Here is a 21,752-nt window from a genome sequence, read left to right as displayed (position 1 = left end):
TGTTCCTAGGTGTTAGGCCTTTAACTGAAGATGAGCATCTTTATCTTAGGTTATGCAAGTTAGGTAAGTTGATCTTGTTCCTCAAGTTAAGTGAGATACATGTTTTAACGTGATTTGAATAGAGCTATTCTTAATCGGTAAACGAGTGTCCAGTGATGTTTTCGTTAAACACTTACTGTGATCCATTCATCATGAGCATCAAGTCATTCCTTATGCATCCATGATATTTATCTTGTGCATCGGCATGCAATAGGTGTACCAGAAGGAGTGACCTTGCTAGAATTCGAGGAACCGAGCGAGGAGCAGCAGCAGCCAACACCGGAGGTTCAGGAGGTGCAGCCCTCAGGAGAAGTGCCAGACGACGTCGCCGTTGAGTGCCCGGATCACCGTTCGTGCAACTTTGTGAAAGGCAAGCCCCAGAGCATATTAAGCCTCCTAATTTCTGAAATGCAGTTAAAGTATTATTGTTACATATATATTGTTGCATTAAGTTTAGGTGTTGGATGCAAACACTTGCTGCATTGGTTATCCAATCCTTGTCCAGATATTGATACCCTAAATCCTATGTAGCTCAGGCTCGTGTAGTTCTTAGCCCTGCTTAAACGTGGTAGAAGTCAGGTGATTTCCTGTCACCTACGAGATATAGGAATATACATATGGCACGGTTGGCTATATTTGCTATCGTGGAAAAGAACCTGTCTTAATTTGAAATGAAGATCGGGCGGAGGCTTGCCGGTTTGTAGTGACTCCGTCTGTGTCGCTTAAGGACCGAATCTTGGAGCCTTTCCTGTTCATGTTGAATGCATGCCTCTCTCTTAGTTGGCCGGGTCCAGAGATCGACCACGAAGCCGAGTAGCTCACCTCAGGCCAGGAGTCGATAAGTATAAAGTACGCCTCGGAAGGGAGCCGTAGGCATGAGTCCAAGGGCAGGTGATTTAAAAGTCCTGATCGTCCTAGCAGAAGGGCAATCCCTGAGAGTGCTAGCGCTGATCGAACCCGCGAATTTGGTTCCTGAGTTGTCCCAAAGGTGACCCACGGCTACCCTTGCAAAGTGTGCCAGGGTGAGAGTTAGGAATACCCCCTTAGCTGAGTTGTAATTCGATTTGAGTCGCCGTCTCTCCTGGTGAGTGAGAACTTGACGGGCTTATCTCCAAAGTAGATACACTAAATAACATAATGGTTCAGAAATGATGATATGATGATGACAGCCTGATTATACCTGCTATGGTTAATATTGTTTGCTCCTAATAAGTGAGTGCTATAGTACAGGTGCTAATCTAGTGGATAGGTAAATGATGATAAACTTGATGCTAAGTTTAAAGTGGTCACTATATTCATAAGCTCTTTTATGCAACTATGTCAAGCTAGCCCACCTCATAAGCCTTGCATGACCCTTGGTGTCTTTTATTTCTGGTTTTGACGGGTAAGTCTAGCTGAGTACCTTCTCGTACTCAGGGTTTATCTCCCACCTGTTGCAGATGACCAGTTCTACTTTGGTTGCTGCAAGTATTGCCTTCTCCCGGCTGGGGATGAAGACTAGACCGTTGGCCGCGGTCTCTCCTAGTTCTCGTACCTGAAGATGCTTTTGTGGGAAATGACTAAGATCTGGCAATGTATTTGAAACTATGAAGTTATGTACTAAACTATGTTGCTTCCGCAAATTTGAACTTGGGTTGTAATATTTTATTTGCACTCTGATGGATGTAATCCGGATGCCACTTGTGAAATGTTGTAACGAATGATGTGTGTGTTGAATCACTACGGTCGTGATTTCCAGACTACCGGGATTATGGGAGCTTAAGTATAGGAATTTGATCACTTCGGTGATTGTTTTTGTACTTACATTCTTATAATTTGGTTGGTTCTGTTACAGTTTAGGCCGACATGTGAATGATAAATGGAACCCTAAGTACGAGTCAGAATTGATGGATTTCTTAAATGAAGTTCTGTTGCACTTGATGAGATGCTTGCTTTGGATCGATCGATCGTTTAACCTTTGGTTTGAAGAGTTCTGGTGCAACCTGTTAATAACAATCGATGAAACATATTTGAAGGAATATTATACTGACATTTGATCAACACTTGATAGCCAATTTGTTTAGTCATCGGCTCTAATAGCTGGTACCAGAAAGGTATCGCCTCTAGTTCAAAAATGAAGAAACTTAAAAGACATAAAAGCCGATACGATATGTATCGCCTCCAGAGCAAAGAATAAAACAAAAACATTCATGACATGTATAGAGGCATTGCACTAAGACACGTTCATAGAAGAGCAAAAGATTTCATTCATTTGTTCGCCCTAAGTACAATCTAATCGAAGACCTTGTTCACCACATCCTAAGCGGATGTGATATCCACGATGGCCTCCGCCGCTACGACAAATTCTTCCATCAGGTCCTCATGTTCCTCAGGGCCATCACCCATTGGGAAACCGGTCTCCATGGCGTGGAGCTCATACCTAGTCTGGACTTGTGCCACGGTTAGCGCCACTGACGCACCATGATGAACGCCATGGAGGGCGATCTCCTAAAGCGAGCTGGGATGTCTTGGAGACGAGCGTTGATGAGGGAACCCCAAGCATTGACGGCGTCCGTGGCTGTGTTTGCCGCCAGTTGGAGAGACTCCAGCTGCACCATTAGGGCTAGCAGTCACAGGAACAGAAAAACTATCAAGACAAAGGCAGTGGAAATTAGAGTGGAGGCATTTCAGGAATTCATCTTACCCGCCACCATGGCATTGGATTCAACCAGCCACGCTCGAATGGCGCTAGTTTCTTCTTCGGCGGTGTGAAGGGCAGCCTAAGAAACCTCAGAGTGGATCTCGAGCTGACCATTTTCTCAAGTTGCCTCGGAATAGTGGTCCTGGGCCGCCCTCCACTCTCGAAGGAAGCACCGGGCATCATCGCCATTGTACGAGTCGGAGGAGTCCGACGATGAGGCCGGCACGGAAGACACAACATCAGAGGGCTCGCCGGCCCTAGGAAGAGGACGAAGACTGTCATTCAAAATGAATCTACAGACAAATTAGAATAGTTTGTCATCACAAGCAGAATATGTTGATCTCACCTCATGCGTCGGAGGCGCTGGTTCATCGGCATGTTCTCCTCTGGGACCTCCTCCGCCTCATGCTTGCCATGGTTCTTCTCGCCGGCCATGAAGTTGATCGGATCTACGAGGGCAGAGAAAAGCAAAGGAATAGGAACGGTTGCAAGTGCAGATATGTTCGAGGCCGGAGTCCTCAGCCGATATTTGAAGCCATAGAGCGAGGAGGTGGACGCCTCGGGATGTGCAAAAGGCAACCACAATTAATATAAGGTGAAGTGCCACCTCACTAATATCGAAGAGAATATGGCACCGGGTGACTAAAGATAGAAGATCAAAGGTCTCTCTTAATAAAAGACGTGTTTTCAGACTTAATTGGATTAAGATTAGAAGTTTGGAATCGACTGTTTCAAATTGGCTCTTTAAGCCAAAACAAGAAGTATAATGAGACGACAGAGGATGTGGCTGTCATTGATTCTACACAAAATATATGATACATGAATTATGATTCTAGAACATCCTGGATTTCTTTTAGTACTTCTAGCCAGATAGCATCAACTTCTGTGATATGTTGCTTATCCTCTTCGATTGATCCAGGAATGCTCTCAAGGCTACTTCAGATAGCTCTACCTTCTCTGACTTTGGCCAGCAGTTCCTGTTTCTTTTGCTAAATGGCGTTAGGTATTTGAGCCAGGGTGGACTTGTGACGATCAATGGCGGCCTTCACGTTTCCCAGTTCCTTCTCAAGTTCTGCATGCCTGGCTTCTAGTGAGACAATTCTGGATCAATACTGAGGAAGGAGCTATTCAAGTGATCAATCAACTGTGATAGTTCTTTTGCCTCTTGCCTATTAGAGTTCCCCTTGGCCAATAAAGTTTCACAATCAAATAGATTCCTCTAAGCCTGTTTCACCTTCAGGACCTGATCTTCAAAGATAGAAAAGGGAGACAAGACTCTAGAGAGAACTGGGGATGGATTACCCTTGATGGCCAAGAAGACTCTATGCATTGGATCAGTATCTTGGACCAAATCAGCTATATTCTTCTCAAACATTGGCAGAACATCTCTTAGCTGATTCTTGGTCTCTTTTGGCAAGGTTTCCTTGGAAGAAGTGGCTGACAAACTGATTTAATCTCCATCAAGATACTCCTCAAGATTGAAAGAGTAGGTCAGGGCTAGAAGATCGAATGCCTACATTTAAAGAGAATCTTGATTATGAGGATTGGATCAGTTTATGATGAAATGAATGACGAGATGAACGCAATACATTTTTCATAGTAGCCTCTACCTAAAAAGAAGGGATAGCTGATGATGCACTAATAGCATCTGGTTGAATCGGCTCTGAGCTTTCAACATTGGTATCTGCAATGTCCAATTTTAGTTCATAATTATTGCAGAAGAATAAAGGGGATGTTTAACTTCCTAACCATCAGTTGCATGCTGAGCTGGGGAATCAATAGGATCGCCTTTGACACTGGCAGGATCCTTAAGTGGATTGTCTGGCTCCTACTCTTACGTGGGTGTTTCCTCAAGAAGTATCTGGTATGGTAAAAAGCCAGATGAAGAATGGAAGCCGAATAGATTAAAAGTTAAAGAAAATGCTCTGACAAGCATAAAGGAAAACTCACATTTTCTGCTGTTATGGAAGCATTAGTTATTTCAACCAAAATCAACTCCTCTTGAGGATCAGCCGATGGGGGTTTAGTTGACGCTGAATCAAATGCCTAGGATAGTAGTCCCACACCTAGAGCAGGTTGGGACGCAATGCTCGATAGCTGTGAAAGAACGGGATCAGCAGTTGAATAACATTTTAAGGAGATAAATTGTTTACCTAAGCAGCTAATGGTCTCATTCTGCGAAGTCTCTTCCTAGCAGTGGTTTTCTGGGTTGTCCTGTGAGCTACCTTACGCTTTGAAGATTGATATGTCATGATAATGAAGGCAGCATGAGTTTTCATCAACTTCTTTAGTGAAGGGTTGCCGATCTAATTCTTGAAACTGACATGGTGGCTGGTAATCTATGGGACGCCCCTTCCTATCCAAGCTTGGAGGATGAAATTTGGCATCCTAAAAAGGTCAATTAGAATGGTTGGTAGAGGAATTCATCGAACAATTTTCTTGAAAAGGAATGGCAAGTTACCTCTCTGTCAAAAACAAATTCTCCATCTAGGGTTATACACAAAGGATGGACCAACCTACAGGGAAGATGGGAGTGCCATTCTTGCCACCAAGAGTCAAAGAGAGTAGAAGAGCACTTGACTCTGATCCAGTCATGCACGCAAAGGGAAGGAAGGTTCGATCCCAATTGAAACACTCTGGAGGCTTCCATCACCTCACTGATGTCTTCTCTTGGCTTCAATATGTTTCTAAAGAACAATTGAGGGGGGAGCTGTCCAAAGCCAAACTAATAGGCTATGAAAGATAGATTATAGAACTCATAAGTCAGAAGGTTGCCTAGAAGGGTGGAGCCTATAACCATTTTGCCATGACCGTGACAAAATTCAGCGGGGGGAACGCAGGGCTTGATGAAGGAATTAAAAATTGCAGCCGCCGCCTCGTCTGAACAACCTGACTCAAATCAAAATTTGAATGAGAAAATCAGCTCATCATTCTCATCATTATCATAGGGCAACCAAGTCAGAACATCTACATCGAACCCTCTTTAAAACTTTTTGAAGAGATGTCCAATATCGACATGAATTACTTTGGCCGATGCAGCTTCACCGTAGCTCATGCACTGACATGTTCTTCCTTCTTCACCCTTGTATTCCTCATCAAAGGTGGAGGAAGGAAAGCTCAAGTTTCTAAGATCATAACTTACAATTTTCTGCATATACAGGTTCAGCCATAACTGTATCAACCACTAAGGGCCACTAATAGTGTGTACTGGTTCATTCTTTAGCAATTGGGCAGCTACCTGGTGCATCAGATGGTAAGCAGCTCCTAATAGATATTTTCTAAGGGGAATACTCTTACTTGCTACCAGATGTTCTACCATAAATTTGTGATTATAAGTTGGTCCACAAGATGACCCACAGAAGATGAATCTTTCTAGCCACATGTTTAGAAAAGCCACATATTCTCTCTCGCTAACAGCTGATCCAACCTCAATATGGTTTAGAATGTAGCCTACCCATCCTGAACAGTCTGATATTTTGGCTAGCTTCTTGGAACCAGCACTCAAGTACTCATAAGGCTGTATTGATCTAGTTATTCTAAGGCCGGTCAACATGTACACATTGGCTAGGGTGATAGTCATTGGGCCGTGGCCAAAGATGAAAGCATTCTGGGCATTGGACCAGAAATAAGATGCAGCAATCAGAAGTGAGTCGTTCCTCTCCATCCCAAACAATGAAAGAGTCAAGCATTGATTCAGATCATAAAGTTCCCAATCTCCACCCTTTTTCTCAGACACCCTATGGAACCAATTTCTCCATCCCTTAGGCATCTTTGACCAATTTCTGAAGGGAGTTTTGGTATTACAAGAGGACAAATCAACTACATACTATTTGAAGGGGATTTGTTTAGTTTCTTAATGGATGAAATTAGATGGATTAGGATCACCCATGGGCCCAAGAAAATAGACATTGGAAGTAACCGCTGATGGAATCAAGATTTTGTTCCTCATTTCCTAGAAATCGGACAAAATAAATTTGAGAAGAAAAGAAATATGAAGTAGCCGTTGATGCTTGGAGAGTGGAGACTTGGAGGCATACCTCAGGGACGTGGTCAGTGGTCACCATTGTAGCCGAAATAGGTTTGAATCTGACAAAGATCACTTGGATGATGGCTCGATAGAACATAGGATTTGCTAGGGTTTAGAGCCTTGGCGGTGACGGTGTCAGCTGTTGAAGTTGGCTCGAGAAAGAAGGAGAAAGCAAAAAGGCCAAGTGAGTCGAAGGAGATACTATTGGGCTGTTGTATAAGACTCGGGCCGGGAAGTCAGAAGTTATGCGTACATCTTAGGATAGAACGTGGTAAACCAATAAACTAGAATTTTGGAATAAAACTATTTTATCCCAAAATTGGGGGGCATGTGTTTACACCAAAATTTGGGAGAAGAATGCAGGAACTTGCAGGCTTCCAAGTTTGTGCCAATCAAGGAATCGGTTGCCTGAGGATCGATATCAGCCGGTTCGGGTGCGACACTAGAATCGTCTCTCTTTAAATGGCGTCAGCAGATAACGATAATGAGCCGCGATTGGCGTGGGGAAGATACATATCGGACTCTACAAAAAGGGAAAGATTAGGGTCCAAGTTATCTTAAGTTAGGAATATTTTCTTCATACCAAAGATTGTACCGAGTCATACTTGAGTAGGATTTGTGCTTAGGCTCTGGGTATAAATATTGGACCCTGGCTATTGTAAAGGGACACAATCAATCAAATACAAGTTACTTACTTTTTTGGCTCTGGCCACCCCTTAGGCATAGGAGTAGAGTAGATCTCAGCGAGTTCTTCAGCAAGTACGGCTGCATCGATCCGGTCGACCTCCACTGCTTGTCTATAAGTACCGTCATGGCTTATACTTCTGTTTGTACGGCTACATTGATCCGGTCGACCTCCACTGCGACTTTGGTATAAGCTAGTTATCGACTCTTGTCTAGTTCAAGTACGGCTGCATCGATCCGGTCGACCTCCACTGCTCATACTAGATTAAGGTCAAGTTATCGGCTCTATCTAAGGGTGGCGTTCCTTCGGATAGATTCATTAAGTTACCGATATTACTTATTGCTTCCATTATTTATTTAATAATAGCAATATCACTATCTCCGATTGGGATTAATCTAGATCGGCCTTATATCCTTTTTAACTCATTGTTTGTTAATCTAAATTTGATCTAATCCGCACTTTAAATGATGAGGCATGTTTTGTCTTGAGAATAGTGTGCGGTTAAGCCGTTTTATGTCAATCTTGATCGCGCATAGTGTGCGGTTAAGGCATGTTTTGGCTTGAGAAGATCTGTTGGCTAGCGAAAACCGTTCCATAGCCCGTTATCATGGCCTGTGTGATTCTGCCTCACACCCCACTGTTAGCACCGTGGAGTGGGGATCGCTATTTGGTAGATCTGTTCCTGATAGGGCATGACCTTAACTGTGCACTATGCCTAAATCGGCTATTTTAGCTGATATCGAGTGCTTTCACGAATAGTTCGCATCATGAGACCGTTGAAGTAAAGATAGGTTGAAAGATGTGTTAGCCCCATGATCTTATTATTGTATGTCGCCGTCGGATCGTCCCCGCCATGGTGCTCTGCTTTGGTGATGCTCGGGGATTGGGGAACGGTGAAGATAGGAAAATATAGGGTGCTAGGTGAAGAACAGATGACTCATTTGAATAGTGAGCTAGATCGTAGGTTTATTAGTTAAAAACCTAGGGTCCTTTTTGCAAAATGGACAACGCGCCCTGGGATTTCCCAGCTGGGTCGACCTGCCGCCACCGTGCCTTGTGCTGCCCACGCCTGGGACGTTTGCGCTGCGATGGGCCGCCCTCGCCGTGTCGTGGGCCATGGCCTATGGCCGCGTGCACGCCCTGCCCCCGCCTGGGCCGCGTGCACGTGTTTCGCGTTGGGCCGAGGTCGTTGCCACCAGCCCTTTTCGATTTCTAGAGCAATTTCTAATTTAGCGTATAAGGTAAATTTGTAAATTCAAAATAAAATTGTGTAGATGTCCAAAAATGGTGAAACCAATTTTGTTAGGCTCCTAAAATCATGATCTATCTAATCTATCTATTAGCGTAATTAGTTCATCTAGTTTTAAAATGTTTCTAGGGTTGCTCTAATTATTTTAAAATGTTTAGTATTGTTAAAATGTGAACTTGTGGGAATTTTTGTGAGAAAATGGTGATAGTGCTGACTCTAAAAATTTCACAGTAAATTCCTAATATTATTAGCTGCTCACTGTATTTTTTGTAGCCCAATAATAATTAGTTTACTAGAGTAGTTAATGAGGCCTAGTTTGAATATATAGTAAATCAAATAAATGAAATAAAGAAACACATGTTGGGAAATGACACCTTTCTCGATGATGTTGATACGTAGATTAGTATGTTAGTCATTAGAGCTAGTTTGTTAGTTCATAGTATGTACTCTGTTTAAGAGTTGTTGTTGCCTTGTTAATTAACTGTTGCATCATCTCTGCATCATATTGCATATCATAATAGGGTCGATGATGGATCGTGTAATCAATTGGAGTAGCTGAAAAGATGGTGCCAGGAATCATGTCATGAAGATGGAATACTAACTTTTGGTTATATTTTACATATGCAAGCCCCGATGCATAACCCCTATTATTCTGCACTTTTAATTATGCTTGTGCATTAAGTTTTAAGGAGCTGAATGAAACACACTTGCATATATAAATCTTTATCCTATGAGTCTTACTAGTATGACAGGATCATGTAGATTGCTATGCTACAGGACTCCAATAGAAGTCGAGTGATTGCCTATCACTCTCGAGAGATATGAAATATATTATTATTGTTACTATATTATTATCACCCATGATAAAATTGTGGAAAGGAAAAATGGAGACTGGGCAGGGATATGGTTTGGGTATTGGTGGGTGTAAGAGGTTGTGTCCTGCGGCCAACGGGGCATAGCTTGGTTACACTGTTTTCCCTATCTGTGTCGGTTAAGGACTGGCCGTTGCATTGGACTCTAGGCAAGTCACAGACTTATTATCCCGAGCACATACTTGGGTATGGGCGCAGGGAAGACTTGTTACTCTCTTGTCATTTGTTTTGGCTCTTTCCAGATTGACTTTTAGGGTGCTTTTTGGGTGGAGGTCCTAGCACCGCATTGAGTCCAGGACTCAGGGGCGGGGGCTTGGAGTCCAAGTTTGGACGGGGACCTAGACCCCGTGATAGGAGGGTAGTGGGTTGGTCCTGCTTGTGCCTGGGGTACAAGCGGGGCATGTGTTTTGGGGTACCTAGCTGGGCACATTGATTCACGAATCACCACCATGTTAGTACGACTTATCTACAATCTAGCACCGTAGTAAGAACTGGAAGATGAAAGATGGTAAAATGATTCTGATTGCTTACCACCTGCTTGAAAGTAGCACTAGTGCTTACATAGAATGGTTTGTTAATGAACTAATGATGACTGCTAATAAAATTGAATATAAGGACACACACTTAGTAATGCTTCATGCAGATGCAATAAACCCACAAGCCAGATAGCCTTATATATCCTTGGAGTCTTTTTCTTTCCTCCTATTGGGTAAGTCTTGCTAAGTACAATTGAGTAGTTAGGGTTTTATTTCCCCCTATTGCAGGTGATAGGTGGATGCTAGAGCCAACCCTTGTGTGTAGATTCCTCCTAGTGGGCTCAGAGAGGATTCCTTTATGCTACGATCATAGTTTTTTTATAACTCTCACTAAATGTTTTTATAAATGGAAGTTTTATAATCTATTGTCATAGTTTATATATCAATGCTTCATCATGTCATGAATAGATCTTTAATTCCGCTGTAATTCTGATCACATGTTTATATTCCACTGTTAACTTAAATTGTTCATTACTCCGATAACATGTTCATATTCCGCTATTATAAATAATAAATATTATACTCTGATGTTACATGGAAAGTGATGAAGAAATGGCTAAAATGTTGTAAGCTTTATTCTCTCATTTGTGATCCTAATGGAAAAATGTGGATTTTTGGGTCCTCCCTTGGGGTGTGCTTGATGGAACTACGTAATTTGGTGTCCTCCCTTGGGTACTTAGGGTCTAAAGGAAGACAAGTACTCCTAGAGGCATTAGGTTAGGTGGTTCTACCACATGTCCCTGCTATGTTGTTTTCAATGGCCGTTAGCCAGGAGTTTACTACAACTGGCCTAACTGCTAGGAACAAGTTCATATGTTTCCTGTTGCTTCTTATATATTAAGTACAACTCCTATGATGATGGAATTGTTGCCTTCAAGTCAAGAACCAACTCAAATCCACTCTTAGCTCATGTTGATGACTTCTGTCTTCAAAACACAATAGCTGCTCCACCCTCTTTCTCCTTCAAAATTGTTGTAATTGTAGTCCTCTTAATCTTTGTCTGTCTCATATGGAAGAAGCTCTGAGCTCGTGTATTGATTGTAAGTGTGAAGATTAGACTTGATTTAGCTAAAATTGTAATGGTTACAACTCCATTAACTGCTACTCTAGTTTGAGTTATATATATATCTATGTGGTGCTACTCTAAATTTAGATGAGGTCATACCATGAAAATTATTAATGGTTGTTAAAGTTGCACTTTGGTATGAGTTATGGACTTCACTGATGGATCTTTGTTGGATTATTTTCCTCTTCAGTGACCTCATTACTTATCAAGCTCTCATCCTATAGCCCACTGATGAAATGGAGGAGGCCCCCAACAAGAGGAATGCACTAGCCAGCCTCATGGATGATGTCATTGTCAAGATCCTCCGATGCCACCCCGCCCGCTCCTTGTTCTGCTTCAAATATGTTTGCCGCTCCTAGAAATGCCTCATCTCGGTCAACCATAAGTTGTTGCCCTAGACTATGCCCGACTTCTTCTATGATGGTTTGTACGACCATCGAAACTTCACCAGCATCACCGATGAACACCCCTCCTTGTCCTTCTTGCCCTTCACCATGGACAATGTAGATATCACATATTGCTGCAATGGACTCATCCTATGCTAGTGCCTTGGGGCTGATGGATACCGCTATATTGTCTGCAATCCAGCAACCCAGAAGTTGAAGGTACTGCCACCTAGCATTCATTCTATTAATAAGGCTCAATTGGGGTTCGATTCCACTGCCTCCTCGCACTTCCATGTGATTGAATATATGAAGGAGGATGGTGAGTGCGTGGGTGTGGACATCTACTCATCTAAAACTATAGCATGGATCTTTAAGGAATCTAAATGGGGCGAGGAGGCTCAGGTGACATCTTCAAAATCAGCAATTGTGTTTCTTAATGGTTGTCTGCACTATATTGGATACTGGGAGGGTTATTACCCTCATATACTTGCTGTGGATATGGAGGAAAAGACATGGAGGAAAATTCCTAATAGGCCACATGGTTTTTCATGCTCCATCCATCAGGCTTAGGGTCACTTGTGTCAATGTACTGTTGGTGGTCGCAATATGTTCAAGCTTTCAATTTGGATCCTTGAAGACTATGGTACTAATAAATGGACATTGAAGCATATTATCAGTCTGCGTTAGTTGTTTGGAAAGACTAAGAAACCAATGGGTTACTGTGATCTTGAGTCTGCTACACAGAGGTTATAGTTTACCCAAAATGGAATTTAATTTTTTTTGTTGGGGTTGGGATGAAAGAGCTGTCATCGCATATAACATGGATAGCAAAAAAGTTCATGTCATCCCTACACATTACATTCTGTATAGATGTGACATCCTGCCAGAAATCATCGGCAGACCTTACTATCTTCCCTATGTTCCCTTGTTCGCAGAGTTGGAGTCATTAGCAAAGTAGCAAATAAAGTTGTATTTGATGTATCTCTCTGTCATGACATTTTTTAAATGAATTAATGTTGTTTGATTGTCTTTGGACATGTTAATTTTCTCTTGGATGAATGTTGACATTATTTTGTAGCAACTTTAACTTGTTTCTAATGTAAGCTAAGGTCTGCGCAGTGTGTCAGACGTGTTCAAACCTACAGAGGTCGGACTTTCTTGCGTGTGTAGTAACATTTCAACACCAATGACTCATCTTTGTTCTAAAAAACACCAATAGCTCCTCTATAGTAGTGATATATTAACCACCATGATCTCTTCCGCAACTCCACTTGTTTTCCTTCCTTTCTTGAGCCCTCCCATTCCCACTACAGATCTAAAATTGCTAGGAATGTGCGGTTGCCTTCACCAAACCTACTTCACTCTTAGCCACTGCCATGGCGAAGGATGAGCCTTCTACAAAGCATGCACGGGAGGGGGATGACACCATGCCCATGGTGAAGGAGGATGATGCCATGCCCATGGTGAAGGAGGATGACGCCGTGCCCGTGGTGAATCAAGATGAAGCTCTGGTGGATCCCTTTGGAGATAGTGATGATTGGGCCGTTGGCATCATGAGTAAGGCTTTCTTGAAGATTAGGCATGTGCTTTAGAACACCGATCTAGGCACCCTCAACTCACCTTGGGAGGAAAAGGTGAGCATTTACGTCTTCATTTTTCACCAACTCACCAATGTCCTAGAAGAACTGCCAGCCTACCTGAACAAGAATTGCGTGGACAACACGGAGTACATCCTCACCTGCTACCAGAGCCCGATAGATGGCTTTGACACTAGCATCATAACATAGGGAATCAGCACCACCCACAACATCAAGAAGCACTGGTGCAACCTAGTTCGTGCTGATGCTGTGCAGGTGGCCAACCGCATCACCGCTGACGAGCAAAAGGGACTCATGTCTATAGAGGAGGACGATGATATTGATACCAACAACAAGGATGAGGACAATGATACCGACGATGAGTAGAGGAGTAAATAAAGTTCCTTTTAATGTATCTCACATTGCATTTGATGTATCTCATGTTGCATTTGATGTATCTTCATTATGTTGGGAGTACGGAGGGAGTACATGTTTTTACTCTTACTTATGTACTTCCCTTGTTGATGGACTTCTCAATAAGTTGCTATTCTTCATACATCATCATACCAAACACCTTCTCAACAAGTTACTATTCTTCATACATCGTCATAGCTAGTACAAAACATAGCATTTCAAATCTAACATGTTGATGACCTACTTCAATACACATAATACATGATTCCAAACCCAACAACCAGAACACAACAAAGGAAAAATATGTTCAACTTCTGCTGTAGGTTCTACATGCTGAGTTCCAATGCTTTGATGTCAGCTCTGCCATTCGAGTGGCCTTTGCTTCCTTCCTCCTCTAAGTCCATTAGCCTAACTTGGATCATGCCTGACTTTTTCAAATCCTCAAGATACTGTCGTTAGTAGCCATAGAGTTTCGGATACTGCACAAATTTGTTTAAAAGATTAAACCGAGCATTGCAATAGTTACTGCAGAAGAAGTGACAAAGAAGCTCACCCTATTCCTCTGGCACTTGAAGTAGACACACCCAAGGTTCAGATTTTCTTTTGTAGACCATCGCTCAATCACTCTAGCAAGCTTGTAGTAGGGGCAAATCACCAATGGTAGGCCAGTCTCCTCACCAACCATATGTATCAACTGATCTATTGTCAGGGAGCTACTCTGTCCATGCATCCTGTTTGATGCGGTGCTACCACGAGAGGATTGGATCTAGTGGGACATGGCACCGATAGAGCTGCATCGAGGGAAGGAGCCAGCAAGAGAGAGAGAGGGGGGAGGGGGTGACTAGTTTGTAACATAATGACTACTCCTGCCAACTTATAAATGAGAGGGGAGCCAAGATAGAGAGGGACGTTGTCACGTGTATTGTGTACCTTCAAATTCCTTAAAGAAGGTAAAGTTTTATCCCCTATAACTTGGGTCAGGGATTAATGTATGGCGTGAGCCCGAGATTAGTTTTACCTCCTATATAAACAAATCCACACAAATTGCTGCAGCACTCAAAACCACAAAGGATATAGTATACTGTTAGATGCGTTCAAACCTATAGAGGTCGGACTTTCTTGCGTGTGTAGTAACATTTCAACACCAATGGCTCCTCTATTTTGCATTAGACTGAGGCAAGAAATGGTCCTCGCTGCAAGATTCTTGCATGTTGAACAAAGTTTGACACATAATCTTTAGATCTCCAATTAGGCTTATTATGAAAATATAATTTAAGATCAATGTAATGATACTTATTATGCATCATAATCATCAATACTTCTCTATATATATGGTCAAAATTAAAAATCTTTGAGGGAAGGGGGATGCTCCTCCCATATAGACCTTGTGCGGTTGCCGAGAGTGAAGTGAATACGCAGGAAAGCTGGACACAAGAAGTGCATCTTAGAATAAGAGCTTTTGACTACCATAACATGCTTGAGACTTGAAAGCCTAGTGCGGTTGTGAAGAGGACACACAACAATCAAGGGGCAGTCAGGCAGACCAAAGGCAATTTCTCTTAGTTAGAGGAGCAGATGTAATCAGCTAGCTAGAGATGGCTATATAACGGGAGTGAGGCTAGGCTTTGTACACATAGGGACGCCAGGGCTGGAACAGGCTTTTGACGTGACCGCACAACGTTCACCATTACTAGTATCCGAGTAGTGAATATTTTAGATGGTCGGACCTTTTGTCATCCGATGAAGTATACAGTGCTCTCTAATCCAAGCAGTTGTAGGCTCATAGCAGTTGAGGGGTAGCAACTAGCTAGAGATGTCTACATGATTTCATAGGTTCTGATAGACTACACTACCAAGGCTGTGGTTGACGCTGCCGCTTCAGGAATCCAACTACTAAGTAAAGATGTACTCCTACCTTACTATTACTTCATGCATGAAGCAACAACCAGTGCAGCTGCTATTTGTAGCACAACCTATCAGGCAAGTTGTACTCACATAAAAAATTAATGTTTTCAATGTATGATGTGGGGCTAGGACTACTTTTGTTAGCTATGAACAAATGCACTCAATTTGCTATGACTTTCAAGTGTACAGATGACACTATATACTATCCTACAAGATGAAATGTACAATGGTCGAACTTTCTTACGTGTGCAGTAAAAAATGTGAATAGAAAGAAACATGCAGATCAAAAAGACAACTAGAAAACTCCGCATTCCCGGTAATCTGAACTATCTTGTCTGCTCCGTCGCCCACCGACTCGGTAATCTAAACTATGTCGTCGTTGCGAGTTCCAACACTAGTTCACAAAGGGTATTTAAGAACCCCTACTATAACCCCTGCTCGGCCACCTCCCCCGCCTCCTCCTCAATCAACGTAAGTCAATCGCGTCGCTCCACCTCTCCAGCCCTCCATCTTGCCACCATCCACATGCCGTATCTCCATCCACACACATGCCATAGTTCCATCCACACCATCGCATAAGCCCTCGGATGGCCTCCTTGTGCTCTGCATCACGCGATGTCAACGCCGACAATCATGGAGGCAAGGCAACACACCACGTTGCTATTGCTAGCTCTCCCTAATGAGCTGGCCATTGAGATTGCTAGCCACCTCACTGCGACCTTGGAGCGGCACATGGACTACCTCCACAGCCTATGGACAACCTGCTTGTCCATGCACCGCATCTACGGCAACCCCACCATCAGTCGGTGTGTGGCACTGGACTAGTGCAGACGTGGGCTAGGGTGGGATGATCTTGGCAACTACTATGCCCTCCTTGCAAGCCTGACCCAACTCGATAACCTAGAGGCTTGCTTCCTCACTAGGATACTAATCGTATTCATGGAAAACCATAGGCTTGGGCCATGCCTCAACGATCTTGCTCGTGCTGTAGATGGCGAGCATAATCTGGCAGCCTATCTGGTCACCATATTGCACTATAGGCATAATGGCGATGCCCACGACGATGACACTACAAGGTGGTACATGAGATGGGTCAATGGCGAGGAAGAATCATGGGTGGCGGTGGCGGGCGGTGGCGGTGGACTAACAAGTAGGTGGCTATGCAATAATGGGTGTGTGCTGTGCTGCCATGAGGCGACCACCGAGGTGATTCGTGAAACAAGGTGGAGCACATTGTTGTTGCCACCGCTGGCATAGGTGCGTGATGATCTCTTGTGCATAGGCGCCGTGAATTTGAGTTGTTTGCATGGGAAGGAAGGAAGGGCTGTAGATGGATGGGAAGGAAGGGTTGTGTATTGCAGCGAGGATTGTAGGCTTAGTCATGAATTTGAGTTGTTCGCATGGGAACTTAGAATAATAAAATAATAATTCACTCTTTACATGAGAGAGTGAATTACTCCTGAAAGGATCAAGATGCCCAAGAGGGGGGGGGGTGAATTGGGCTAATTACAAATTTCTTTGCAATAATCAAAACCTATGGTTAGCCCAATTAACACCTTGTGCCTAGAAAGTGTTTCTATTGATCTAACGCACAAAAGTTTAGCACCCTAAGTTCCAATCCTACTCTAGCATGGCAATTCTAGGAATGTAAATGACAAGTAATGAATTGATCAAAGTAAATGCTTAAAGTAAAGAGAGGAGAAGGAACGCGGTGATGTTTTGCCGAGGTATCGGAGAGTCGCCACTCCCCAGTAGTCCTCGTTGGAGCACCCGTGCAAGGGTGTAGCTCCCCCTTGATCCACACAAGGATCAAGTGCTCTCTACGAGTTAATTCTTCGACACTCCATCGTGGTGAATCACCCACAACCGCTCACAACTTGAGTTGGGTCACCCACAAGCTTCGCCGGATGATCACCAAACTCCCAATCACCACCAAGCCATCTAGGTGATGGCAATCACCAAGAGTAACAAGCACGAACTCTCACTTGACCACGACAAGCCTAATGAGAAGGGTGGATGCACACTTTGCTACTCTTGATCTCACTAATGAGGGCTCTCTTTGGGATTCTCAAATCTCAATCACCTCACTAGGACCTTGCTCTTCTTGGCACTCTCAAACTTGTTTCTCAGCTGTTGGAATGAGCAAAAGTACCCCCACACACGAGCGGAGGTTGTATTTATAACACCGGCTGAAAAACGAACCGTTATTTGCCTCTACAGGGTGATCGGATGCTCTGGTCATGTTGACCGGACGCTCCGATTAGTACACCCTGAACTCTAGTGATTAAGTGTTGACCGGACACTGGCCAGTGTCTGGTCAGCACTGACCGGACGTGTCTGGTCACTTGCTGAGCAGCGTCCAGTCAGTAGCCCGAACCTGATCTGCGTCCGGTCAACAATGACCGGACGCGTCCGATCTGGATTCTCCCTCTCTGGGACCTTACTAGAGTTGACCGGACGCTGGCCCTCAGCATCTGGTCACTTGACCTCACAGTGTCCGGTCACTTCTAGATGCTTTCACCTTGGTCAAATGAACTGACCGGACCCTGAGCCAGTGTCCGGTCACATCGGAGCCAGCGTCCGGTCAGTATTTGACCCTCCATTCACTTCCAACTCTCGATCATATGTGAATGAAGTTTGCTCCATTGGATCAAAGGACTGTTAAGGAGCTACCTAGTGCTAGATTTAGCAAGTGTGCACCACACCTAACTCACTAGACTCACCTAGGTCAAGCTATGCGTTCATACCCCCTTAATAGTATGGCCAAAGGAAAAACAAAGTCCTAACGTGTCTCTCCAACTCCAATCGACACTTAGAACTAGTCCATCCTTAACCTTGTCATCCATCCTTTGAAAACCGAAATGATTTCCATCATAGGGGCATGACCACTTTGATTGCCCAATCGATCACCATTACCGTGACCTAACTTAATTGTCTCTGCAAAACACACGTTAGTCATAGTAATCACGTATTGTCATTAATCACCGAAACCCAACTAGGGGCCTAGATGCTTTCAATCTCCCCCTTTTTGGTGATTGATGACAATACTACCTCGAGTACATGAAAGAGATGAGGTTTTTAACATGCTTGGTTCATATAAGCTTTTGGCAATAAGAACAAAAAGTGTTGGGCAAGCTGTCACAGAACCGTCCAATTTATAAGAGCACAAGTACAATAGCAATCACTGAAGCGATCAAACCATCATACTTGAGCCCATATAAACCCGGTAGTCCAACGAAATCATGAAGGATCTCAAACAACCAACATACAAACCAAGATCATAGAGATTCAACACAACCAGTCACATTTTACATCACATTTCACAAATAGGTCTTATACATCAGAGTTGAATAATTATTACAAACCAAGTTTGAAAGTAGCGGAAGCAAAGTAGTTTAACATAAACATCACACGTAGTTTAATACGAAGCCAGTGTCATAGTCGTCTCCAACCAAAAGCACAAAGGTGAGATGAAAAACAGAATGACCATTGCCCATGGTCCTAGTCCTCATCCACAGCAGGAGCAAGACAGTTCTTGCAGTAGCCATGAAACATAACGTTATCTGCAACAAAGGGAATAAAACCTTGAGTACGAGAAGGTACTCAGCGAGACTTACCCGTCCGACTAAAATACTAAGACACCAAGGAGTATACAAGGCTTTATAAGTAGAGCTGGTAGACATTATTTGCAGAAAAGCATAAGTTATCCAACATCTCTTTAATTGGAAATCACTAGTTATTAATCCTGTCTCATACTAGATTAGCAACTATCCTATGCCAAACATGTTGATACCATTAATTTATCACAATAATAACCATATCCAGTTGAGTTCTTGCATAATCTCATAACCATCATTTTCATCCTTTCCATAACTTACTACGATGAAAGGAACTCAAGTCAAGTTCTCACTATCCGGGAGAGACGGCGATTCGAATCGATTCCTACCCAGCTGGGGAAATATTCCTAACACACACCCAGGCATGCCTCGCGAAGGTAGCCTTAGGTCACCTTTGGTACAAATCAGGAACCAAATTCGTGGGTACGACCAGCACCGCACAATCAGAGAACCACTCTGCCAAGGGTGATCAGGACTCTAACCCACCCTTGGGCTTACGCCAATGGCTCTCCGCACATCCTTACTACCATCCAGAGTGCACACTTGAACTACTCATGGTCCCGGCCTGAGATGAGCTACTCGGCTTCGTGGTCGGAACGACTTATCCAACCAACTATGTGAGAGGCTGCGTTCAACATGACAAGATGATCTCCAACGTCTGGTCCTTAAATGACACAGGTGGAGTCACTACAATATCACATATAAGATTCCACCCGGTCTCCATTTATTCAACAATACCAGGTTATGTTCCACGATAGCACAATATAGCCAACCGTGATTAAGTTATCACCTATAGCTCGCAGGTGACAGGAAATCACCCGACTTCTACCGGTCTAAGCAGAGCTAAGCATGATAAACGTTCCAGGACTTAAATAGGATTCATGGTAGATATTTCTGGTCAAGGAAGGTAATATGCAACAATGGTTTCCAAACAACTCCTGTCACGTAATGCAGCAATACGAATAACTTTAAGTGACATTAATAACATAGGGAGACTTATAATGCTCCGGGGCTTGCCTTTCACAAACGTCGAAGGCTGGTGATCGGGGCACTCGGGAAGGTGGTCGGCTTCAGGCTCTCCTTCTCCGGGGACCTCCAGGTGCTGAACTTCCTGATGCTCCTCCTGCTGCTCGGCGTCGAGCTCCACTAGGGTGATTCCCTCGGTTGCACCTATTGCATGCATATGCATAAATAAGTACCATGAATGCATAAGATGGATCACGGAGGATGTGATAACATAGTGTACATGCTGTGACAATGATGTTATGTAGCAAAATGATAACAATGCTAACTCCTTATTTACCTAGTAGGTGCATATCTCTTCTCTAGTTATTTACAAATTTCACACAAAGCAATATCTAAGTTACACATGACAGTTACAAGTTTTCATCCTAACTGGAGTTATATTTATCCAAATGATATGAAACAAGACAATTTGGAAAGCTTATGAAATTGTCTACAATTCATTTTCAGACCTCAAAGTATGATTCAAACCTTTACCAGGTCGAAATCATAAATCAACAGAACTCTGTCCACACAAGACAGAGAGTAGGTAAGACTGGAACCTAACTTTAAACAGCTGTAGTTTCTAAACTACTGGGCCAATTGCCCTCAATTTTTGACAGGAAGCTAGATACATAAATTATCTACAACTCTTGTATTCATCATATTCACAGAAAACCAAAATATCATGGGGAACTTCCTAAAGTCCCCAGATCTGTCCAGAGGGTCATAATGCCAACAATAATTATTGACTTATGTTACAAACACATAAATGGACCAAATTAACTTTACTCACATCTTACACATATCACAAGAACACCAGAAAGTAGGGTGTTCATCACCAAAACATTTCTTTTAATGCTTTTCTTAATTTATTTAATTAATTAGGGGAAATGGTAAACATACATGAAAACTCCACCATTAAATCTACAACAATTACAGTAGGTACTACATGCTCTAAGTAGACTACCATAAAAATTTCACACCCTTTGAGTAAGTATAACAACCTACACAAAATTGGTAAGGCAGAATGGCTTCAAATGGCATAATTAGGAAACCTTAGCGAAAAGTGTCAAGCAACTAGATTTCTCATTTTTCCTAGCATCATTCTAGCATAAGAACAGTACTCACCAAATTTTACCTATACTGGATCTATAGAAAAATTATGAAAATTCACACAAGATCCATCCATTGATAAAAGGAAATTCTATAACTAAAAAACTACACATGCACTAGCTCTGAAATATTAACTAGAGCTTCTACTAAGCAAGAATAGATTACCCACAAAATTTCATAATTTTTGGACAACAGAAACTCAATATAAAATTCAAACAAGTTTGCATGCATCTAAAAACACATTTCAAAATCCTATTTAATTCATCCAAAATTTCTACATAAAGTGCTCAAGACATATGTTTCTTAAATACTAGACCTAACTGTGAGTCTAACAAAATTGGAAGTACTCAATTTGGATCTACCAATTTGGAGTTACAAAATTTACAAAACAGCACTAGAAATTGGAACTTTTGAACTATCTTCTAATACATAGTCGCTGACAACTGGGGTCCACCGGTCAGCCGGGCCCACGTGTCAAAGACACAGAAACAGGGTAGCCGACGCGGACCGGCGCGGGAACGATGGAGCTCGCCGGTGGCGGCGTCTCCGGCGATGGCAACCACACTACGAGCATCCCCACT

This window comes from Miscanthus floridulus, chromosome 5, assembly GCF_019320115.1.
Source record: "Miscanthus floridulus cultivar M001 chromosome 5, ASM1932011v1, whole genome shotgun sequence".
In the NCBI taxonomy this organism is placed as follows: Eukaryota; Viridiplantae; Streptophyta; class Magnoliopsida; order Poales; family Poaceae; genus Miscanthus; species Miscanthus floridulus.
The sequence above is the reverse complement of the archived record's forward strand: the minus strand, read 5'-3'. Positions refer to the sequence as shown.